The sequence below is a fragment of the Hypanus sabinus genome, chromosome 4, assembly GCF_030144855.1.
Source record: "Hypanus sabinus isolate sHypSab1 chromosome 4, sHypSab1.hap1, whole genome shotgun sequence".
Taxonomy (NCBI): Eukaryota; Metazoa; Chordata; class Chondrichthyes; order Myliobatiformes; family Dasyatidae; genus Hypanus; species Hypanus sabinus.
The window spans coordinates 5,479,917-5,506,609 of NC_082709.1; the positions used below are offsets into that span (position 1 = coordinate 5,479,917).

The 26,693-nt window shown below is 42.0% G+C and overlaps 1 protein-coding gene across 1 annotated transcript in view; it reads left to right on the top strand.

Annotated features, from left to right (window-relative positions):
* Nucleotides 1-26,693, top strand: part of LOC132392450 (inactive dipeptidyl peptidase 10-like) — a 905,047-nt gene that overhangs the window by 396,946 nt on the left and 481,408 nt on the right. The window lies entirely within an intron of this gene.

Below are 26,693 nucleotides of genomic sequence, written 5' to 3' on the forward strand. Positions count from 1 at the left end.
GCTCTGAAGGTGTTTCTACCCTAATGCATAATTTCATCAATCAGAATTTAATTTTAGCCTTAATTAGATCAACAAGCAAAAGGGCAAGCAGGCAAATTAGCCGAAGGTGGTGACTTGTCAAATGTTTATCTTCTTTACTGAATTCATTAACCCAGAACGATAACGAATTACATGAAATTACATTTGATATATCGCAATGAAACATACCTTCTGGCATGTTTAGTCTATATTGACATTTATGCTCCAATCAGAATCAGGTTTAATATCACGGCCAAAAAAGTAACAAGGTAGTGCTCATGGGTTCAAATGACCATTCAGCAATCAGATGGCAGAGGGGAAGTAGCTGTACTGAATCATTGAGAGTGTGCTTTCAGGCTCCTGTTTCTCCTTCCTAATGGAGTCAATGAGAAGAGGGCATGACCTGGGTGATGGGGGTCCTTAATGATGGTTGCCACCTTTTTGACACTCATTGCTGTCACCTTTATTAGTTCCACCTTTAAACACACATCTAATTTCTCAGTACAGTTCCCGTCAATTGTTCCTTCCAGTAACACTTTTCATATATCTACCATTTTGCTTCTAAATACACAATTTGATTTCTATTATTGAAATCCATTGGCTTTGCTCTTTAGAAATAAATGGAAACATTACTTCTGTAGCAAGACTACCAAAACAATTCATAAACTCAAAATGCTCTATTAGATCACCAATCTTCTCATTACAAAGGATAAAAGACTTTGAGTTTCTTTCCTAACAAGTATTATATTTCTGGCTTTTTATTGATTAATATTTTCTATATATTGTGAAGTCCCACTGTATTGTTTGTATAAATTGTGTTAATCAGATTGGAATGGTCTAAAGAAGGTTTGATACAAATAAAGCATAATTCATTTTCTTTATAGTTTTAAGAAATTCTTTATTGTATTATAAAGTTTATAAGTACTTATTTGCCCATAAGAAATTAATTTGATAGGATAGTCTCCAAAAAGCAAATAGTGCACTGTCTGCATATGAAATAGTTACTGCACCAAATTCAATGTTTAAAATTCTGAGTACCAACTTTATTATCAGTCATAAAATTGATAAATGCTAATTTAAAAGTGAAAATAGAAAATGCTGTTGATTTAACTACTGTCTAAAAGAGAGAGGCTCAGATTTAGTTTCAAGCTTTGTGACTGTTGAATTGAATTGAATTTAAGAAATTCTTGCACTTGATTTGTATTTACCCAGGGCTTGTAACATGTTCAAAGGTAAAAGTACATTTTATATCAAAGTATGTACACATTACACAACCTTCAGATTCACCTCCTTACAGGCAGCCACAAAACAAAACCCTAAAGACTCCATTAAAAGAAAGACTGTCACACGCCCAATGTGCAGAGAGAGAACAATTGTGTAAACAATGAAAGTCAGCAAATAACATTTAGAACTGAAGTTTTACAAAGGACGTGAAGCCAGTCACCACTGCAGCCAGAGGCCTCAATCTATTGATAACTGTCAATAGTTTAGTCATTTTGCATATTTATACTTCTCTACCTTCAGAGATTTTACTTCCCTTATAATATTTGACCTTTCACAAATCCCTTTGAAACTAATTTAACTATATGCTCATACTGTGTTTATTTTTTTATTTATTTTTGTAATGCTTTTGTTGTCCTCAGTACTAGCTATTGCACACCACCCCTTTCCATTGCCTCTGCATATTCGAGTCATCCAAAAACATAAATATATTGATATTCTGTATCTTATAATGTTATAGTATAAGATACAGAGAATTATATTTTGGTTTTCAATAGATCACAAAATCACGATCATTACTATAACTATGAGCAATGGGATTCCAGAGCTGTTTCTTGTGGGACCCCACTTTCCATCTTCTTTCCTTTTCATAGATACCTTTAATCTCCAATCCTCATATAGCTTTCTTGCTCCTACACAAATGACGTGCTTTTATCCCTTCTGGCGATGTGATACTTGCTTTAGAGACAAAGATCTTTGTGAGTCTAGTAGACGTACAAATAGCCGACATAAATGCAATGACTGACTGCTTTCAGATGAGAAATCTGTAACTAAACCAGGCCAAATCCATTGTTACCATATTCCACCTGGCAAATTACCTGGTATTAGCAACACTCCTCTAGGAATGTTTCGTGCCCATTTGGAGGTTTCTGACCTTTCAAAACCATCTGCAGAGGGACAACCAAGACTAAAATATGGATTAAGATCAGAAGTGGCCAGAGACAGTGAGTTATGGAGAATTTGTGAGAGGGAGGTATTAATATTTCAATTGAAAGATACCTCCTGATGAAATATTTCTGAATAAATGTGTTCTGTGTAAAATAGTTAATGGGAAGATTTGGCATTGGAGGTACAGTCTATGTTGTTGATGTAGGGATTCTGTGATCTGCACTCTTCCATTATTCTGATTTTGCACTTTGAACTCTGATTTGGTTGGTGAGCTACGATGTAAAACTCACTGGTGTGTAGGTGAACTCTGTTACCAGGATGTTCATGGAAACCTGAAACTCCAGGTATAGTATGTACCCTTCCCTTCTCACTGAAAAACAGTGTGGTTGTATAAAACAGCTCTTGGAAAGAATATTTTTGCATTGCAATCACCTAAATGTAGGACAAGATGTCAGTTCTCCTGACCAGCATGGACCAAGAGAATGTCTTAGACAGGATATTGCTCACGCACATAATGGAGGTTCATCCAAAATGAACTTGGGGAGGAAATCAAGACTTGGATACTACTACTGTACCGAGATATCGGAAGCACAGAACACATCTGCAATAATAGAAAACAGATGGTTTCCCCTTAAAGTTTTGAATCAGGCAATGTGCCGCATTCTCCTTTGTCTTTTTAGTGTATTATAAAGAACACTTTGTGAATCAATCAGGAAAAACACGGCAGGCAGTGGGAACACTCAGATCAAACCCCTCTACACGAGAGCTGAGCTTGGATTCATTGTGACCCAAATCAAATCGAATCTGCAGCCAGTTTGAGTTGCTCTTTGGCACAGGCCTTACTGATCCTCACATTGCTCAGCATCAGAATCACTGATAGACATCATGAAATCTGATGTTTCATGCAAATAAATAGTTAACAAATAAATTAAATCGTGCAATAATAAGAAATGAAATAAATTGTTCAAAAGAGGAATGGTGAGGCAGTGTTCGTGGGCTGTTCAGAAATCTGATGGCAGAGGGGAAGAAATATTGAGTAAGGGTCTTCAAGGTCCTGTACTTCATCCCTGACGGTAGCAATCAGAAGAGCATTGTTACAAGTGGTGAGCGTCGTTCATAACGGAGGCTGTCTTCGTGAGGCATTGCCTTTTGAACATGCACTCGGTGGTTGGGAGGCTTGTTATCAAGGTGGGGCTGGCTGAGTCGACAACCCTCTGCAGCCTCCAAGCCAATACCCTCCTTCTGTACCATGGCAGTATGTAAAGCCACCTTCGGTTTCATCTGGGGGATCCATGTTGGAGCGTGTCCTGCAAGTACTAATGCATAGTTCCCGAGAAAGAGTGAAAAAGTATACCTGTGGTGAACTACATATACCTGTCTGGACACGCCCCCTGCTGACTGCTCCTGTGGCTCCTCCCACAGACCCTGGTATAAAGGCGATTGAGGCCTGAGCCCAGCCTCTCAGTCTCCAGGATGTAGTATGGTGGTCACTCACTGCTTGTTCCTTCTTCCAGTCAATAAAAGCCAATATCTTGACTTCACATCCCCAACCCCACTGCTGTTCTGCACAGGCTTGAGCCAGATCATCTCAGAGAGCGGATATGAGTACAGGTTCAAGATTGGAGTGAACATCAGCCACCTCCTGTATGCAGAAATGAAAAAGTCATTGACTCACTGATCCACCCGACATGGGTGTACAGCAGAGACATCGGCATGTCAGTTGGACTGGAAAAGTGCAGCCAAGTGGTAGTGAAAAGAGGCAAACTCATCAAGACTAAAGGTGTCAAGCTACCTGAGGGCCGCTTAACCGATGTAAGGACAGCTACAAGTACCTGGGGATCCTGCAGGCACATGGAAGCCATAATGAGGATACAAGAAAATCTGCAACATCCAAGTACCTCCAAAGAGTGAGACGGCTCCTAAAAAGCCAGCTAAATGGGAAGAACAAGATCAGATCCAACGCCCTACCGGTCATCAGACACCAAGCCACAATAGTGTGCTGGCCAAGGAATAAATTGGAAGCTGCTGACTTCACGACCCAGAAACTTCTAACAATACATGGAGGATTCCATCCAAAGTCTAACACTGAGCAACTGAGTAAAGGAGGACTGGGACTCGGAAGTGTCAAGGCCACAGTCCTCTAAGAAATACAAAACGTCCATGAATATGTCAGGAAGATGGCCCCTAAGGATGACCTGCTAGGAGAATACCTCAGACAGCAGGCAGGCGATATAGAAATGGAAGTGGGTGAAGCTGAGCCAGAGGATTAGAGGCCATGGCAGGACAGGCCACAGCACGGGATGTATCAATGCCAGACATCAGTTGTGGCTGACATAATCCTACGAATGGCTGGAAATGGCAGGGCTGAGGGACAACACAGAGGTGCTGCTCGTGGCTGCACAAGAGCAGGTACTGAGCACAAGAGCAACGGAAGCAGGGGTCTGTCACACCAGACAAGGCCCACGATGCAGACTGCGCAGGGAATCTGCAAAACCATCCAGCACATGGTAGCAGGGTGCAAGACACAGGCAGGGACAGCACAAGGCTGGCCAAGGAGCAGGAATCGTGTACAGGAACTTCTGCGCTGAGTATGGATTGGACACACCAAATGGGAAAGACCTGAGAGGGTAGTGGAGAATGACAAAGCTAAGATCCTGTAGGACTTCCAAATACAGACTGATAAGCAGGTACTGGCCAACCGACCGACATAGTAATACTGGACAAGGAAGAGAAGAAAGCAGTAAGGATAGATGTGGCCATCCAGAATGACAGTAACATCAGGAAGAAAGAACATGAGAAGCTGGAGAAATACCAGGACGTGAAAGAGCAGATGGAAAGGATGTGGAAGGTTAAAGCCAGAGTAATCCTGGTGGTGATAGGAGCACTTGGAGCTGTGACACCTGGACTGGGTGAGTGGCTCCAACAAATCCCGGGAACAACATTTAAGATCTCATTCCAGAAGAGCACACTACTAGGGACAGTAATAATACTGCACCAAAACCTCAAACTCCCCAGCCTCTGGTAGAGGACCCAGGATTGAGGGAAAAGCACATAAACACACCACCCATGAGGAAAAAAATATATATATTTACAGCTGTAATTCACAGATTTTTTTCTATTATTACATATTTTATTATACTACTGCTGTAAAGTTAACAAATTTCACAATGTATGCTGGTGATATTAAACCTCATTCTGATTCCAAAATCAGCAATAGATGAACATCCCATTGTTTCTCAACAGCAAAGTTATTGAATTCCTTCAGAACTCCACAATAAAGAAATATTTTGTTCTGAGTGCTTTATTTGATTTTTGTAAAATACAAATTTCAAAACCCACTTTAACTTGCTAACTACATTTGGATGTATTTTCCACTCACCTGTATTTAAAAAGACAATCCCTCAGTTATCGCAGCGTATCTCCAGCCTAAATGAAAATGAAAGGTGTCAGCAATTTTTCGATGAGTGATTTTGACGATTACTCATCCATTAACTGAAATCGCTGTAAACTAGACAATCATGACATGACTGTTACCGTGCTCTTTTCAGAGCTGTCAATCAGATAAATTGTCAGTTAACCAGTGTTAATGGCAAATATTTGTTCATCTGACTGTGAATTGCACTACGCTTTTCAATAATGGCAGTACAAAGATTTTCATCAGCACTCTAAGTAGAATGGGACAAGCAAGACCTGATTGACAGTATATTTGAAAAGTCTACAGCACAAACCATTAACTGCGCTGAGACCTATCAAATTTATACAATGGAAGGCACTGCAATGGAAAAAGATACACATACTAAACAATACAAAGAGGTTCACTGTTTCACAAACTGATTAAAGAAGCATTTTGAATGTTTTTACTTCTGTAATGTTGCAGGTATTAACCCTCAACAATTCTGATCAGTTCTGCACGGAGGGGATTTGTATTTACTGACAAGTACCCTTATTGTCTCAGCTAACAGAGTCAGAATCAGGTTTAATACCATTGTCATATGTCATGAAATTTGTTGTTATGTGGCAGCCATGTATGGCAATACATAATAATAAAAACTGTAAATTACAGTAAGAAACATATATTAAAAATTTAAATTAAATACATAGTTCAAAAATACAAAGTCAAAGTACATTAATTATAAAAGTATGTATACATTATACAACTTTGATATGCGTATCCTTACAGGCAGCCACAAAACAAGGAAACCTGAATGAACCTATTAAAAAATACAAACACCCAATGTACAGGGAGAGAAAAAAACAAATCATGCAAACAACAAACACAAGCAGGTAACATTCTGAACTGAAGTCCACAAAGGGAGTCTGTGCACAGATACAGACACAATAGTGCAAAAAGAGAAAAAGTAGTGAGGTAGTGTTCATGGGTTCAATATCCATTCAGAAATCTGATGGCAGAGGGGAAGAAGCTGTCCCTGAATCGCAGAGTGACTGCCTTCAGTCTCTTGTACCTCCTCTGTCAAGTCAAGTCAAGCCACTTTTTATTGTCATTTCGACCATAACTGTTGGTACAGTACACAGTGAAAACAAGACAATGTTTTTGAGGACCATGGTGCCACATGAAACAGTACAAAAACTACACTGAACTACATGAAAAACAACACAGAAAACAACTACACTAGACTACAGACCTACCAAGGACTGCATAAAGTGCACAAAACAGTGCAGGTATTACAATAAATAATAAACAAGACAATAGGCACAGTGGAGGGCAGTAGGTTGGTGTCTGTCCAGGCTCTGGGTATTGAGGAGTCTGATGGCTTGGGGGAAGAAACAGTTACATAGTCTGGTGTGGTGCCTTTTCCCAGATGGCAGGAGAGAGAAGAGTTTGTATGAGCGGTGTGTGGGGTCCTTCATAACGCTGTTTGCATTGCAGATGCAGAGTTTAGTGTAAATGTCCATAATGGCGGGAAGAGAGACCCCAATGATCATCTCAGCTGACCTCACTATCTGCTGCAGGGTCTTGCAATCCAAGGTGGTGCAATTTCCAAACCAGGCAGTGATGTAGCTGGTTAGGAGGCTCTCAATACAACCCCTGTAGAATGTGATGAGGATGGGAGGGTGGGAGATAGACTTTCCTCAGCCTTCGCAGAAAGTAGAGACACTGCTGGGCTTTCTTTGCTATGGAGCTGGTGTTAAGGGACCAGGTGAGATTCTCCACCAGGTGAACACCAAGAAATTTGGTGCTCTTAAAGATCTCTACCATGGAGTCGTCGATGTTCAGCGAGAAGTGGTCACTCTGTGTCCTCCTGAAGTCCACAAGCATCTTTTTGTTTTGTTCACATTCAGAGACAGGTTGTTGGTTCTGCACCAGTCCGTTAGCCACTGCACCTCCTCTCTGTAAGCTGACTCGTCATTCTTGCTGATGAGACCCACCACGGTCGTGTCATCGGCGAACTTGATGATGTGGTTCGAGCTGTGTGTTGCAGCACAGTCGTGGGTCAGCAGAGTGAATAGCAGTGGACTGAGCACGCAACCCTGGGGAGCCCCCGTGCTCAGTGTGATGGTGTTGGAGATGCTGCCTCCAATCTGGACTGACTGAGGTCTCCCAGTCAGGAAGTCTAGGATCCAGTTGCAGAGGGAGGTGTTCAGGCCCAGTAGGCTCAGCTTTCCAATCAGTTTCTGAGGGATGATTGTGTTGAATGCTGAACTGAAGTTTATGAACAGCATTCGAACGTACGTGTCTTTTTTGTCCAGGTGGGTTAGGGCCAGGGGGAGGGTGGTGGCAATGGCGTCATCTGTTGAGCGGTTGGGATGGTATGCAAACTGCAGGGGGTCCAGTGAGGGGGGCAGCAGGGTCTTGATATGCCTCATGACGAGCTTCTCGAAACACTTCATGATGATGGATGTGAGTGCAATGGGATGATAGTCATTTAGGCAGGACACTGAAGACTTCTTCGGCACGGGGACGATGGTGGTGGCCTTGAAGCACTTTGGAATGGTGGCATTGCTTGGGGAGGTGTTGAAGATGTCACTGAGAACATCTGCTAGCTGGTCTGCACATTGTCTATGCACTCTACCAGGAACGTTGTCTGGTGCAGCAGCCTTCCGTGGGTTGACCCTGCACAGGGTTCTTCTCACATCGGCCATGGTGAGGCACTTTAAGCAATGAGAAGAGCACATATCCTGGGTGATGGGTGTCCTTAATGATGGATACCAACTTTTTGAGCCATCGCTCCTTGAAGATGTCCTGCTAAGAAATAAGTCTTGGTTGAGAGAAGGGTAGAACTTTTCTGCTATTACGTTACTAGAGGCTGATTTAATAACTCACTGCAAACTAACTCGCTAGATTCAAATCCAATTTAATAATTCACTTGCTTCCAACCCAATGTTTAAATATGTTAGTAATATTAATCAATTAATACAGATTAATGATTTTTCCTCATACAACAGTTTTAATTTAGTTCAGATACTTCCAGAAATTTGCATCTTCCACAACTCACTAGTATTGGCATTTCTCTATTTCTGTACTATGAGCCCTGGATTATCTCAAGGATCTATTTTTTGAAATGAAATAAAATATCTTTATTGTCATTGCATAGTACAATTTGTCATGCACCAATACAGTGAAAATGAGTTTGCAACTCTTGTACTCAATGCTAAAAAACAACAAATAAAATAAATAAACAATAAATAAAATCAGGTAACCAGCCAGTACAAGCAATGTCCAGCATTTTCTCTGTTCCTTTTCATTCAGATGTTGTGATCTGAAAATACATTGCCTCTATGTCTGAAGTGATGATGCTCAAGTCGACCTCAAAGTCACCTTGGATTTAATTCACAGTGGATTTAATTCGGCTTGACACTGATCAACAGAAGAAGACTCCTTCATGTCAAAGTGAAAACAGATCACCACAAAGTGATCTGAATTAATTGCAAATATAAACACAAAATAATTGATTGCATAAACATTCACCCACTTCAAGGCAGTATTTAGTAGATGCATCTTTGGCAACAATTACAGAAATAGATCTGTGTGGATAGGTCTCTATCAGCTTTGCACATTTGGACACTGCAATTTTCCCCCATTCTTCTTTCCAAAACTGCTCAAGCTCTGTGAGATTGCATGAGTGAACATCCCTCTTCAAGTACAGCCAAAAATTGTCATTTAGATTGAGGTCCTGATTCTGACTTGGCCACTCCAGACATTAACTTTGTTGTTTTATGCCATTCCTGTACAGCTTTGACTTTATGCTTGGAGCCATTGTCTTCTGGGAAAACAAGTCTTCGCCCAAGTTGCAGTTCTCTTGCAGAATGCATCAGGTTTCCCTCCAGGATTTCCCTGTATTTTGTTCTGTTCATTTTACCCTCTACCTTCACAAGCCTGAGGCATGCTTCATGGTAGGGTTAGTGTGTTTTTGATGATGTGTGGTATTTGGCTTATGTCAAACATAGTATTTAGTCTGATAGCAAAAAGCTCATTTTTTGTTTCATCAGATCATAGAATCTTCTTCCAGCTGACTTCAGAGTCTCCCACATGCCTTCTGCCAAACTCTAGCTGAGATTTCATGTGAGTATTTTTAAACAGTGGCTTTCTCTTTGCCACTCTCCCATGAAGCTGTGACTGGTGAAATACCCGGGCAACAGTTGCATGTGCAGTCTCTCCCATCTCTGCCACTGAAGCTTCTTGCTCCTCCAGCTTTGTCATAGGTATCCTCTTCGATATTATTGGCTATCTTACCTTCATATTTAATCTTTTCCCTCTTTATTTCTTTTTTAGTTGTTTTACATTTGTTTTTAAAAGCTTCCCAGCCCTCTAACTTTCCACTAATTTTTTCACCATTATATATATACTTCAGCTTTTAAGCTGACTTTGTCCTCTCTTATCACTCATGATTGTATCATCCTACATTTAGAATACTTCTACATCTATCCTGCACCTTCTGAATTGCTGTCAGAAACTCTAGCCATTGCTGCTCTGCCATCATCCCTGCTAGTGACCCCATCAAAACAACTTTAATCAGCTTCTCTCTCATGCCTCTGTAATTCCCTTTACTCCATTGCAATACTGATACATCTGACTTTAACTTCTCTCTCTCAAATTGCAATGTGAATTCTATCATATTATGGTCATATTAAGGTAAGGGTACCTTTACCTTAAACTTCCTAATCTTATCCAGTTCATTACAGTACATCCAATCAAAAATATCTGATCCCATAGTGGGCCTAACAACAAGCTGCTCTAAAAATTCATCTCGTATGCGTTCTATAAATTCTCTCTCTTGGGATCTAGCTTCAACCTGATTCATGATCTCTACCACAATCTGTACCATGATCTCTGGATTATCTCAGGGATCTATTTTTGATTCCTTCTTCCTTTTTGTTCAGATGTTGTGATGTGAAAATACATTGTCTTTTGCTTCTGAAGTGAAGATACTAAACTGCACCTCAAAGTTATCTCTTTTAACACATCCACACTTTTGATCTGTCATGTAGTTTGCCCATTTTAGATCATAAGACAAAGGAATACAATTAGGCCATTCAGTGCATTAAGTCAGCTCTGCCACTCCATCATATATTTTCCTTCTCAACCCCATTCTCCTATCATCTCCTCATAACCTTTGACACCCTGACTGATCCAGAACCTATCAGCCTCCAATTTAAATACACTCCACAACTTGGACTCCATAGTCATCTGTGGCAATGAATTCCACAGAATCACCAACCTCGGGCTAAAGAATTTCCTCACCTCTGTTCTAAATGGATATCCTCTATCCCAATCTATACTCTTCCCTACATTATATTCCATCTGCCATTAATTTGCTTCAATTAATCTGAGAATTAATTATGAAAATATTGATTCCAAGAGAGAGGGATATTCCAACATTGCAATCCTTTTCTATTAACACATAAAAATAGATTGAGAATCCAAAAGAAAACAAAGTTTGAAATAGAATTACCAAAAAAACACTACAGGAATGAAGGTATCAAGTCTATAATTTTCTATGGAAAAGTAAGAGAAAATCTGCAGATGCCAGAACTCCAAACGACACAGACAAAATGCTGGAGGAACTCAGCAGGCCAGGCAGCGTCTATGGAAAAAAGTACAGCGAGTGTTTCCGGCTGAGAAACTTCACTGGGACCTTTCACAATTTCTTCTGAATAGCTGAGAACAATGCTACTTTACACAAATTAAGCCCTTCATCCTTGGAAGTTTCCTGGTAAATCTTTTCTATATTCACAGTCTGAAGAGTTATAGAATCATAGAGTCATAGTAAAGTACAGTACAGTCTATCTAATCCAAGCTGAACCATTTAAGTTGCCTTCTCCCATTGACCTGCCCCAGGCCATCACCTTCCATATCCCTACCATCCAAGTAGCTATACGAACCTTCTCTTAAATGTTCAAATTGAGCTCGCATACATTACTTACTAGTCTGGCAGCTTATTCCACACTCTGAGTGAAGACATTTCCCCTCATGTTCCCTTTAAACTTTTCACCTTTTCCCCCTTGTAGTTCCTCTCAAGACTTTAGAACTTTAAAAATTAATGGAACCCAGCATTAAGAACAAAAAAGAAGAAAAAAAAGCATGAAATGGCCATTTAGTCCCTATCATCTTGCAGCCTTGCTGATACTTCGCTTCATCACTTCCCTTAATACTTAAATGACTATCAAATATTAAATGGACACAATACCAAGTCAAAGATCAGCCATTTCAGTGTGTAGTGTGACTGTGAGGAAAGACAGGGGGATGACAGGACAAAATTGCTGTCAGTGAGATGAGCTGAATTGAATTGAATTAACTTTATTACTTACATCCTTTATATATATAAGGAGTAAAAATCTTTATGTTACATCTCCGTCTAAATGTGCAATGTGCAATCATAGTAATTTATAATAAAGAATATGTACAACCAGACAGACGATATAACATAGAAATACAATTTTATCAGCATGAATTAATCAGTCTGATGGCTGTTCCAGAGCCTGTTGGTCCTGGATTTTATGCTGCGGTACCGTTTCCCAGTTGGTAGCAGCTGGAACAGTTGTGGTTGGGGTGACTCAGGTCACCTGTCTTTGTAAATGTCCTGAATAGTGAGATGGGCAGGTATGATGTTGTCGGTCTCACTGAGTAATGGCTGAAAGAAGATTATAATTGGGAGCTACAGTTCTTCTCCTCTCATGTTGCTACAGCTCCAAGTTTTGGGTCAATAGAGAATTTAGAAATTTTGTCCTATGCACTCAAGTCCATGCCCTTAATGTATATATTAAATTTTAAAAAAAGAAGATTCCCATGGTGAATTCTACTGGACACTTTCCACAAGTCATTTATGTTCTGTTCCTGTGGCCTAACCAATGTTCTATCGTGCTGAAAATTTTCCAGGATGATACCATAATTCTCCTAACTGGCTGGAGGACAGAACGTGGTGACATTTACACTGTGACAAACAAACTAGTTTTTGTTTATTTGCCGGAAATCAGCATAAAGCTAGCATGCCTCAGACTTTTGTACCAGTACTGTAGTAATTTTATGTACAACACTGTACTGAAAAACAAATTTCATACCATATTTAAGTGATGATAAAGCTTATTCTGATATGGTTCTCTACTGTGGACTGAAAATGGGAAGGGGGCAGGGAGAGGGGAATTATGATTGGGAAAAAGGGAAGGGAGAGGGAAACATTAGAGAGACACTCTGCAATGATCAATAAACCAATTGTTTGGAATCAAATTATCTTGTCTGTTGTATCAGGGTTGGGTGTGCTCTTGCCCCAGCTCCTGGCACTCCTCTGCCAACTGTCTCACACCCTTCTTGTGGTGGTCTGCTCTCACCATTCCCAACATCATTTGCTTCCAGCAGTTTTGCAAACTCCTCACCATGTTGACAAATAGAGAACTGGGCAAGAGTCTTAGGCACCCTCACTATATATGTGCATAAGACTTTTCAGCATTATTGTACTTCAGGATGGATGTTCCCACTGTGGAAGTAACCATAACCACAGATATAGGAACAGAATTAGGCTATTTGGCCCATCGAGTCTGCTCCACCACTTCATCATAGTTTTCCTTTTTGGTCCAATCTCCTGCCTTCTCCCCATATCCCAACATGCCCTGGCCAGTCAAGAACCTATCAACCTCTACCTGAAATATACATAAAGACATAGCTGCCTACAGCAAAGAATTCCCCAGATTCACCACTCTCTGGCTAAAGAAATTCCTCCTCATCTCCGTTCTAAAAGGATGCACCTCTATTCTGAGCTATGTCCTCTAGTCTTAGATTCTCCTTTCATAGGAAACATCCTCTCCAATTCCACTCTATCAAGGCCTTACAAGATTTAATAGGTTTCAATTGGGTTGCCTCTCATTCAGAGCCATTAAACACTCTTCATATGACAAGCTATTCAATCCTGGAATCATTTTCGTGAACTTTCTCTGAATCCTCTCCAGTTTCAGCACATCCCTTCTAAGATAAGGGGCCCAAAACTGCTCATATTAGCCCAAGTGAGGCCTCACCAGTACCTTTATATTCTAGTCCTCTTGTAATGAATGCTGACATTGCATATGCCTTCTTCACCACAGACTCAACCTGAAAATTAACCTTTAGGGAATCTTGCACAAGGACTCCTAAATCAATTTGTGCCTCAGATTTTTGTATTTTCTTTCCATTAGAAAATAGTCAAACCCTTCCTTTCTTCTACCAAAGTACATGGGCAAACATTTCCCCACACTGTTTTCTATATTCTACTTTCTCCATTGTCCTAATCTGTCTAGGTCCTTCTGTGGCCTCTCTACTTCCTCAAAACTACCTGCCCCTCCACCTGTCTTCATACTGTCTGCAAACTGTGCAGCAAAACCATCAATACCATTGTTCAAATCATGAAATGAGTTTCTCGTGGAAGTAGACAACCATTCGATAGTTTGAATGCAGAGGTCATTGTTGCAAGGGGATGGGGGTTTAATATAGGAATGCAGAGTTGAGATTACAGTCAGATCAGCAAAACCAGGCTCATTCAGTTGAGTGAAGTGTCCATGTTCCTAAAATGTTTAATTATTCATAAATGGCCATTACTGCTGGACATTTCATGCAGTGTCTGAAATATCCCGTTATGGCCTACACCCACTTTTATGTGACCATTGAAGTCATCACTATACAGTTATTGCCTTGAGCTTCTCAAAGGCCTTTTAACTAGATTGGACATTTTGATAATGAGATGCAAATACAAATTCCTTATGCATCCTGCCCTAGTCATACAGAGGTAGGCAGTTCAATATTTCCGGATTAGGAGTTCTACTTTACTCCTGCTCCATGGGGATATGTCACATCTTCCTTTGCTGTAATGAGCCTCTCAGCACATGACAGAAGCATTAAGCATCACACTGTTGATAATTCCACAACTCCACTTTCCTGTCATTTATTCTGATAATGAGGCATCTTAGAGTAAAATCAGTTTTCTCAACAAGGGTTATTTTACCACTACTGATCTTTCCAATTTCTGAAGTCTATTGTATTGACTATTTATTTAATATTTTCAATAATATGAATATTGTTGTCAAAGAAATTTATTCACTCCTGTATGAACAATGAGCAAAACATGCAATCTTAAGCGATGAAACTTACATACTAAAACTAGCATTACGAACTGTACTTAAAGCAAAGTTAAACAAAGTTAAGTGATTCCAAGTGTACCTAACTGAAATTAAATGATATCACACCCACGGTCCCCATCTCTAAAAATGGCCAGAACAAAGCCTGACAATGTACCACACCCTCACCCACAAGACTAGTTATCATAATGAACATAATAAATGCACAACACAGAATACAATGCGGATAGAAAACAGAAATTTGTAGCATGGCTTCTACAAATATAATGGCAAGGATGTAATGCTGACATTATGCAGAGCATTGGTCAGGCTGTACTTGGAGTATTCTGAGCAGGTTTGGACCACTTATCTAAGAGGGTCTATGGGAGGTTCGCAACCATGATCCTGGGAACAAAAGGGTTAACAAGTGAGGAGTGTTTGGTAGCTCTGAGTCTGTAACTGCTGGAGCTTAGAAGAATGAGGAGGGATCTCATTGAAACCTATTGATAGATAGAGGATTAGATAGAGAGTGTGGGGAGACAACATTTCCTATAGTAGTAGAGTCTAGAACCAGAGGGCACAGCCTCAGAATAGATGGACATACATTTAGAACCAAGATGAAAAGGAATTTATTTAGCCCGAGGGTCATGAAGCTGTGGAGGCCAAATCATTGAATTAGAATTAGAATTTCTTTAAATCTTACATCCATCCCACAACGTGAGAGAGTAAAAATCTTTGCATTATGAGTCCATTACACTGTACAGACACGTGAATTTAAATGTCTAATAGCTTGTAGACAGAAACTGTCCCATAGCCTGTTCGTCCTGGCTTTAATGCAGTTGTAGTGTTTGAAACACTTTATGGTTGGGGAGCTTTCTGCCCCTGATTATCTTCCAGGACTTCTTTCTGCCCCTGCTCCTATCAGTGGAGGGAAGTTCACATCCACAGATGTGCTTGGCTGTCCGTACCACTCTCTGCATGCCCATTGATCAATGTTGGTGCAATTCCCGTACTGGGCGGTAATACAACCAATCAATATGCTCTCAATGGTGCCCCTGTAGAAAGTCTTCTACAAGTATGTGAAGAGCAAGAGGATAAGACATGATAGAATACGATCTATCAAGTGTGACAGTGGGAAAGTGTGTATGGAACCAGAGGAAGTAGCAGAAATACTTAATGAATGCTTTACTTCAGGTTGAGTGAACTCGGCCCTTTCTCCTTGGTGCAACGGAGGATGAGAGGTGACCTGATAGAGGTGTATAAGATGATGAGAGGCATTAATTGTGTGGATAGTCAGAGGCTTTTTCCTAGGGCTGAAATGACTGCCACAAGAGGGCACAGGTTTAAGGTGCTTGGGAGTAGGTACAGAGGAGATGTCGGGGGTAAGTTTTTCTTTTACGCAGAGAGTGGTGAGTGCCTGGAATGGGCTGCCGGCGGCGGTGGTGGAGCGGATACGATAGGGTCTTTTAAGAGACTTTTAGATAGGTACACGGAACTTAGAAAAATATAGGGCTATGGGTAACCCTAGTAATTTCTAAAGTAGGGACATGTATGGCACAAATTTGTGGGCTGAAGGGCCTGTATTGTGCTGTAGGTTTTCTATGTTTCTATGTCTTGAGGATTTGGGAGTCCATGTCAAACTTCTTCAGTCACCTGAGGTGGACGAGATTTTTTGCCACAGAGCTGGGTGTGTACTGTCCAGGTGAGGTCATCAGTGATGTGTATACCAAGGAACTTGAAGCTACTCACCCTCTCACAGGGTGTATTTAAAGCAGAGGTTGATAGGTCCTTGATTAGTCAGGGCATCAAAGGTTATGGGGAGAAGGAAGGAGAATAGGGTTGAGGGGAATAATAAATCTGCCATGACAGAATGCTGAAGTAAGAAAAATGCCTTAATTCTGCTCCCCTGTCTTATGGTCAAATAGCTGCTTCAAATTAAGTGACCATTTTGATACTTCCCTTATACATGTGCAATAACTCAATATTTCAACTTCTTTTAGCATAGAATGGAAATAACTGAATCCTCTAAACTGTTTCAGTCACAATTAAATATACAAATTATGCATTTATAGTATTATTGCAAATAATCTAACTGCAAACAAATAGTTATTGCATAAATTATTGCAAATAAATATATGGAATTCTCGAGTCAGAGAAATAAAGCACATCTTCAGTAATACTAAACCCTTCATCAAATATAACAAATTATTCATGTTCCCATTGCTCTCAGGGTTGTATCTGGTGATGTATGTGTACTTTGATAATTAAATCTGATTTGAATGTTTTGAAACTTGAACTCTATTTTAAAATACTTTTAGTTCAATACACAGTACCTTTATCACAATTTGACATTTGGAGGAAGTAAGTGTTTCTTTGAGAAGCATGGGGTATGACTGAGATGCATTCTCCACTAAACCAAGACATATGGGTTAGGATTAGTAACTTGTGAGCACACTATGCTGGAGCCGGAAGCAGGGAAACACCCCCATGTGGAGGGGGCCCCCAGCACATTCCGTAAGTATTTGATTTGACACAAACAACGCTTTTCACTGTATGTTTTGATGTACATATGACAAATAAAGCTAATCTGAACCTTAATACTGTTTAATTCAAAGTTACTATCTCAGGATGAGCTATGCCTTTTTTGATCACTCATGAAAACATATACTGATTGAGTAATAAGTGATAAAGTACTTTTGTGTGAGAGTGTGGCAGTGGTGCCAACAGAAAAGTAGAAAGCAGTGATGATGGCTGCACTGTAAAATAGGGGTGAGTGCAATCACTGACTGAGGCTTGATTTCCACCACTGTCCATAAGGAGTTTGTACCTTCTCCCCATGTCCACATAGGTTTTCTCTGGGTGCTCCAGTTTCTCCCTCATTCCAAAGACGTACGGGTCAGGGAGAGTAAGCTGTAGGCGTGTTATGTTGGCTCCAGATGCTTGGTGACACCCACAGGCTGCCTCCAGCACATCCTCACTGATTTGATTTGATGCAAACAGCACCTTTCATTGTATGTTTCATGTTTCACTGTTTGTTCGTTATGCACCATGTAATATGATGTGGGCAATCATGGTCTTTCCATGACCATGATTGTTTTAGTTACAAGACATGTGACCACTCCAATTTAAGAACATAGAATTGTACAGCACATTACAGGCCCTTCAGCCCACAATGTTGTGTCAACCCTCTAACCCTACCTCACATATAACCCCCCACCTTAAATTCCTCCATATACTTGTCTAGTAGTCTCTCAAACTTCACTAGTGTGTCTGCCTCCACCACTGACTCAGGCAGTGCATTCCACGCACCAACCTCTCTCTGAGTGAAAAACCTTCCTCTAATATCCCCCCTTGAACTTCCCTCCCCTTACCTTAAAGCCATGTCCTCTTGTACTGAGCAGTGGTGCCCTGGGGAAGAGGTGCTGGCTGTCCACTCTGTCTATTCCTCTTAATATCTTGTACACCTCTAACATGTCTCCTCTCATCCTCCTTCTCTCCAAAGAGTAAAACCCTAGCTCCCTTAATCTCTGATCATAATCCATACTCTTGAAACCAAGCAGCATCCTGGTAAATCTCCCCTGTACCCTTTCCAATGCTTCCACATCCTTCCTATAGTGAGGTGACCAGAACTGGACACAATATTCCAAGTGTGGCCTAACTAGAATTTTATAGAGCTGCATCATTACATCGCATCTCTTAAACTCTATCCCTCGACTTATGAAAGCTAACATCCCATAAGCTTTCTTAACTACCCTATCTACCTGTGTGGCAACTTTCAGGGATCTGTGGACATGTACCCCCAGATCCCTCTGCTCCTCCACACTACCAAGAATCCTGCCATTTACTTTGTACTCTGCCTTGGAGTTTGTCCTTCCAAAGTGTACCACCTCACACTTCTCTGGTTTGAACTCCATCTGCCACTTCTCAGACCACTTCTGCATCCTATCAATGTCTCTCTGCAATCTTTGACAATCCTCTACACTATCTACAACACCACCAACCTTTGTGTCATCTGCAAACTTGCCAACCCACCCTTCTACCCCCACATCCAGGTCGTTAATAAAAATCACAAAAAGTAGAGGTCCCTGAACTGATCCTTGTGGGACACCACTAGTCACAACCCTCCAATCTGAATGTACTCCCTCCACCACAACCCTCTGCCTTCTGCAGGCAAGCCAATTCTGAATCCACCTGGCCAAACTTCCCTGGATCCCATGCCTTCTGACTTTTTGAATAAGCCTACCGTGTGGAACCTTGTCAAATGCCTTACTAAAAAACATGTAGATCACATCCACTGCACTATTCTCATCTATATGCCTGGTCACCTCCTCAAAGAACTCTATCAGGCTTGTTAGGCATGATCTGCCCGTCACAAAGCCATGCTGACTGTCCCTGATCAGACGATGATTCTCTAAACGCCCATAGATCCTATCTCTAAGAATCTTTTCCAACAGCTTACCCACCACAGACGTAAGGCTCACTGGTCTATAATTACCTGGACTATCCCTACTACCTTTTATGAACAAGGGGACAACATTCACCTCCCTCCAATCCTCCGGTACCATTCCTGTGGACAACGAGGATATAAAGATCCTAGCCAGAGGCTCAGCAATCTCTTCCCTCGCCTCGTGGAGCAGCCTGGGGAATATTCCGTCAGGCCCCGGGGACTTATCTGTCCTAATGTATTTTAACAACTCCAACATCTCCTCTCCCTTAATATCAACATGCTCCAGAACATCAACCTCACTCATATTGTCCTCACCATCATCAAATTCCCTCTCATTGGTGAATACCAAAGAGAAGTATTCATTGAGGACCTCGCTCACTTCCTCAGCCTCCAGGCACATCTTCCCACTTTTATCTCTAATCTGTCCTACCTTTGATCCTGTCATCCTTTTGTTCTTCACATAATTGAAGAATGCCTTTGGATTTTACTTTACCCTACTCGCCAAGGCCTTCTCATGCCCCCTTCTTGCTCTTCTCAGCCCCTTCTTAAGCTCCTTTCTTGCTCCTCTTTATTCCTCAATAGACCCATCTGATCCTTCCTTCCTAAACCTCGTGTATGCTGCCTTCTTCCACCTGACTAGATTTTCCATTTCACTTGTCACCCATGGTTCCTTCACCCTACCATTCTTTATCTTCCTCACCGGGACAAATTTATCCCTGACATCCTGCAAGAGATCCCTAAACATCGACCACATGCCCATAGTACATTTCCCTGCAAAAGCATCATCCCAATTCACACCCGCAAGTTCTAGCCTTATAGCCTCATAATTTGCCATTCCCCAATTAAAAAATTTCCTGTCCTCTCTGATTCTATCCTTTTCCATGATAATGCTAAAGGCCAGGGAGCAGTGATCACTGTCCCCCAGATGCTCACCCACTGACAGATCTGTGACCTGACCCAGTTCGTTACCTAATACTAGATCTAGTATGGCATTCCCCCTAGTCGGCCTGTCAACATACTGTGACAGGAATCCATCCTGGACACACTTAACAAACTCTGCCCCATTTAAACCCTTGGAACTAATCAAGTGCCAATCAATATTAGGGAAGTTAAAGTCACCCATGATAACAACCCTGTTATTTTTGCAGCTTTCCAAAATCTGCCTCCCAATCTGCTCCTCGGTATCTCTGCTGCTACCAGGGGGCCTATAGAATACCCCCTGTAGAGTAACTGCTCCCTTCCTGTTCCTGACTTCCACCCATACTGACTCAAAAGAGGATCCTGCTACATTACCCTCCCTTTCTGCAGCTGTAATAGAATTCCTGATCAGTAATGCCACACCTCCTCCCTTTTTTCCCCCTCTCTATCCCTGTTAAAGCACTGAAATCCAGGAATATTGAGAATCCATTCCTGCCCTGGTGCCAGGCAAGTCTCCGTAATGGCCACTACATCATAATTCCATGTATATATCCAAGCTCTCAGTTCATCACCTTTGTTCCTGATGCTTCTTGCATTGAAGTACACATACTTTAGCCCTTCTACTTTACTATCTTTACACCCTTTATTCTGCTGCTCTTTCCTCAAAGCCTCTCTATATGTTAGATCTGGCTTTACTCCATGCACTTCTTCCACTGCTCTATCGCTCAAGAGCATTTTCAATGGTCTTCGGAGATTATCTGCCTGGCATCAGTGATCGCATAACCAGGACTTGTGATATGCACTGACTGCTCATATGACCACCCACCACCTTCTCGCCTGATATCACATGACCCTAATCGGATTGGGGGATGGGGGAGGCTAAGCAGGCGCTACAGCTTGCCCCAGGGTGACTGGTAAGCTAACAGAGGGAAAGATAGCCTTACACCTGCTTTGGTAGAGACGAATCTCCACCCCGCCACCCCACTGTTGATGTACATGTGTCCAATAAAGCTAATCTTAATCTTTGATGGCAGGAAATGGAATCTCCAATATTTGAGTGAACTGAGAAGGTGCAGTCAGACTCTAACCTTTGCTCTATATGTGGACTAAATATCAATGGTCCTGAGGGTAAATGATATTCATGAGGTTCCACAGAAGAACATGGAATAGAGTCAACATTGATACATTGGCCCTTGTGGCTAAAGGGATCGGGGTTATGGAGAGAAAGCAGGTACAGGGTTCTGAGTTGGATGATCAGCCATGATCATACTGAATGGCGGTGCAGGCTCAAAGGGCCAAATGGCCTACTCCTGCACCTATTTTCTATGTTTCTATGTTTATTTGAGAAAAGAAAGGAGGTGGCAAGATCAGAGGCAAATGAGAAATAGGTACACCTACAGTAGCTGAGAAGTGTTATTTAAAGACCTCTGTTAGATAAATGCTGAGATTTATAAGGCACTAATGAGGCCTCATTAGGAGCATTGTGAGCAGTTTTGGGCCTTTATCTAAGAAAGGATGTGCTGACGTTGGAGAGTGTTCAGAGGAGATTCACGAGAATGATTTGGGGAATGAAAGCTTTTTCATGTGAGGAGCAATTGACAGTTGTGGACCTTCACTCACTGAAAGTTAGAAGAATGGGGAATGGGAATGTTGAAAGGTGGAGAGAGGATGAATCCCATTGTGGGGAAGTCTCGGTCCAGCAGGCACAGCCTCAGAACAGAAGGATGTCCATTTAGAACAGAGATGAGGAGGAATTATCACAAACAAGAGAAAATTTGCAGATGCTGGAAATCCAAGCAACACACACAAAATGCTGGAGAAACTCAGTAGGCCCAGCAGCATCTGTGGGAAAAAATTACAGTTGACGTTTCGAGGGGTTTTGGCTCAAAACGTCGACTGTACTTTTTTCGGTAGATGCTGCCGGGCCTGCTGAGTTCCTTCAGTATTTTGTGTGTGTTGAGAAGGAATTCCTTTAGCCAGAGAGTGGTGAATCTGTGGAATGCTGTGTCACCGGCAGCTGTGGAGACCAGGTCATTGGGCATATATATTTAGGAGGGAGCGGTATTGTAACATGTTTGACTGTATCTTACATAATGACATTGATACTCTACTTCACCTATTACTGAGTTATCCTCCATCCCCTTCTCCCTTCTTTTCACTCCAGCATCTTAGCCCTTCCTTTCCAGTCTTGATTAAGTGTCTTAGAGTGGAAATACATCTTTACGAAAGGAGGTGTAAGGTGCTCCTTCCCTCCATTAACCTGCAGGTTTCCCTTGGGCAAAGTGTAGCACAAACCTAGCCCCCTGATCAGAGTCACGTGAAGCTATCGGAGTAAACTGTGGACAGCTGTATGAGCAGCTGCTGCATAACATAAGACCATATGACATAGGAGCAGAATTAAGCCATTCAGCCCATCCAGTCTGCTCTGACATTCTATCATGGCTGATTCTGGATCCCATATACCACATCCTTTGTTGCCCTGGCCAATCCGGAAACTATCAACTTTAGCCTTAAATATACGCATGGATTTGGCCTCCACCGCGGTCTGTGGCACAGCATTCCACAGATCCACTATACTCTGGCTAAAAAAATTCCTTCTTACGTCTATTCTAAAAGTTTGCCCTTCGATTTTGAAGGTGTGTCCTTTAGTTCTGGATACCCCCACCACAGGAAATGTCCTCTCCGCATCCACCCTATCTAGTTCTTTCAACATCCTGTAGATTTCAATGAACTCTCCCACATTCTTCTAAGTTCTAGTGAGTACAGGCCCATAGCTGCCAAACACTTCTCATATTTTAACCCCTATATTCCCGGAATTATCCTCATGAACCTCCACTGAAACTCAGCAGACAATCTCTGAAGAGTATTGATAATGGCTGGGCTCACATGTCTTGTAAAGACACTGCCCAGAAGCAGGCAATGGCAAACCACTTCTGTAGAAAATTTTGCCAACAACAATCATAATCATAGAAAGATCACAATCGCACAAAGCACACAACAAATGATTATTCAGAAGGTCTACGAATACTGAATGTACAGATACCAACAGATTCACGGGTGAAGTGTTGCCTCAGCTGGAAGGAATGTCTCATGCGTTCGTTCTGCTTTGCTCAGGGACCACTCCCTATGTGACTCCCTTTTCCATTCATCCCTCCCCACTGATCTCCCTGCTGGTACTTATCCTTGCAAGCAGTACAAGTGTCACACCTGCCCTTACACCTCCTCCCTCACTGCCATTCAGGGCCCCAAACAGTCCTTCCATGTGAGGCAACATTTATGTTCTATCTGTCAGGAAAATGTGGGATCTCCTTGTAGCCATCCACTTCAATTCCACTCCTATTCCTTTTCTGACATGTCAGCCAATGGCCTTCTCCACTGTCGAGGTGAGGCCACACTCAGTTTGGAGGAGCAACACCTTAGGCGTAGCCTCCAACGTTGATTTCTCAAACTTCCTGTAATTGCCTTCTCCACCATCACCATCACCTATTCCTGCTTCTCTCTCTCTCTCTCTCTCCTTATCCCCGAACCTGTTCATCACCTCCCACTGGTTCTCCTCCTCCTTCCCTTTCTTCCATGATCTTCTACCCTTTCCTATCAGATTACCCCTCCTCCAGCCCTTTATCTCTTTCAGCAGTTGACCTCCCAGCTCTTTAATTCACCCCTCCCCCCTCTCCCAGCCACCTAAGAGACCGTGTATAATGAGGCCAAGTCTAAATCACAAGAATACTGAACGAACTGTGTAAAGCAGCCAAGTACAAACACTATTTCCACCAGCAGCATTCCCATGACTAGAGAAAACCAGTTTAACTAACATTGAAATCGCAGTTACTCATATGGGGTTAACTCCTTTACTGCAGATTTTCCTTCTGCAGACAATGTGCATGTTGACATAAATGAATGGATTAGGCGGAAGCCGGTAATTGTGGTACATTTGTGAAATGAGGCTGAAAAGCCTGTACAAGAACTCTGGTGGAATTACCATGTCAAGCTGAAGGAAGACAGACAGTTATAGATTCCAGAAGATGCATCATTTCTGTATCTGTAGCAATAACAAGAAAAATCCAACAGACTAATCTTGTGGTTATTAATTTTGAAGGTCATGCAGATGTGCAAAAATTCTAGGAGGAAAAAAAACGAATAAGGGTAGGACACACATACAGTGGCCACTTTATTAGGTATCTCTGGCACCTAATAAAGCTGCCACTCAGTATGTTCATGGTTATTGGCTGATGAGCTCACTGAATTCAGGATTCGATATGCTGTGCGTTCAAGGATTCTCCTCGGCACACACTGTTTAAAATTGAGCACAAAGTACACTGCAGAAGCTGGGATCAAAGCAGCACGTAAGACACGCTGGAGGAACTCAGCAGGTCGGGCATCAGCCGTGGAAATGAGCAGTCAATGTTTCGGGCCGAGACCCTTCATCAGGACTGAAGAGGGAGGGGCCAGGGGCCCTCTAAAGAAGGTGGAGAGAGTGGGAAGGAGAAGGCTGGTAGGTGCCAGGTGAAAAACCAATAAGAGGAAAGATCAAGGGTTGGGGGAGGGAAAGCAGGGAGGGGACTGGCAGGAAAGGTGAAGAAGGAATGCAAGGGGAAAGCACTATGGGTAGTAGAAGGAGGCAGAACCATGAGGGAGGTGATAGGCAGCTGGAGGAGGAGGCAGAGTGAAACTGGGATGGGGGAAGGGAGGTGGAGGGAATTACTGGAAGTTGGAGAATTCAGTGTTCATGCCAAGGGGCTGGAGACTACCCAGACGGTATATGAGGTGTTGTTCCTCCAACCTGAGTTTGGCCTCATCATGGCAGTAGAGGAGGCCGTGTATGGACATATCTGAATGGGAATGTTCGGATACGTGACAGGCACCACTCCACGCCCTTTGCAAATTTTGCTCATTTCTTTCTCAATTCCTGCTAAAACATTGTTTACATTTACATTTGCATTTACATCATTTATTATTATACTGCAATTTGCCCTTTACCTATTGTCTCGTTTATTAATTATTATACTGTCTTGCCTGTTTTATGCACTTTGTGTAGGTCTGAAGTCTAATGTAGTTTTGTGTTGTTTCATGTAGCACCAGAGTCCTGGAAGAACATTGTTTCATTTTTACTGTGTATTGTACCAGCAGTTATGGTTGAAATGACAATAAAAGCAACTTGACTTGATAATACTGAGGAATTTAAAGTTGTTGATGCTTTCCACCTGTGATCCCCGGGATACAGAGAGAGATGATGAGAATTAATCTAAGGGAATTGGGGGTGCAGGAATTCACATTAAAAGGGTTGTTGGGCATGGGTGAGAGAACACAGGTCAGGGTATTTTTAGCTTTCTTAAGGGGTACAGGGTTTTTTCTATAGGATATGATGGATAAACAGAAATAGGGTACTAGGATGGGGAGGATAAAGTGTAGGTTAGAGTGTGTGTGCAATTGGGTGAAGGGATTTAGAATGTGAGTCCATCGCATACTCTGGAGCAGAAGGAGGTGGTAATGCACCATTAAGCTGGGTGCCAACCGCCGTAAAACAAGAATGAGAGAGAGAGAGACCTGTGATCCCCAGTGAGAACTCGGGTTTCCTCCTCCTGAAGTCAATAAACAACTCTTTGATCTTGCTGAAGTTACGGTTGTAGCATCACTCAGCCAGTGTCAGTACCTCCAGTTGAATTCTGTCTTTTTGTGTGTTTCCCTCTAGCTGTCACTCTGTGGTTTTGTATCGCCATGTGCTCTTGTTTGTTTTCATGCCCCATGTGCTCCCGTCCCTGCTCCTGCTCGACTCCGGCCCCTGTATCACTGAATACTCCGTCTCTCATCGGTTTCTCATTATTACCTGTATTGCTGTTCCTGTGTCTCATTGTGCTCCACCTATCATCTGCCTCTCTGTTTATTGTTCAGTGTATTTCAGTCCTGTGTTTTCATCTGTTTGTTGCCAGATTGTGTCAGTGAATTTTCCTGAGCCTTGCCAGTATTCATATATGAGCTCTGTCTGTCAGAATATTGACTCTGCCTCTTTCCCGATTCTGGTTTTTGGATTTCTCTGGAACCTTGATCTCTGCCTGAACTTTGATGCTGACCTTGTTGCATCTCTGGATTTGCTACTCAAGAAATATCACAGTGTGCACAGCGCTCTGTCTGCAATTGGATCCCTGCTCCTGGGCCCTGACAGCCAGATCTTCAATCTCCCTGCTATATGTGGATTTGTCACCACTTTTGATTTGTCCTAGGTTAATGGAAGCAGAATTGCGCATCACCTTTAAAAAGATTAGCTCTTAAAGAGCCATATCCTAGAAGACTGTGAACAAAGAGCTGGAATGTGGGAGTAAAGTAGTTGATTCCATATTGGTTAGTATGGATGGACATGTTGGGTTGAATAATCTCATCCTCTGGCATGTAGTTCCATGATTCTGACGTGTGATTAGACTCTGCAAGGTGTAGCAGTTACACTGCATGAGAGCAAGACCAAGGAGCGAAGTGTATAGAGCAACCAGTCCTCATCAGGAAAGAAGGATCGAATCACAAAAGAGCTTAAGGTTCTCGTATAAACAGAGATGGTAATTCTGAATCACAGATGGTAATTTCTTTCTCACGAGGCCTCCCGTCCCATGATCCT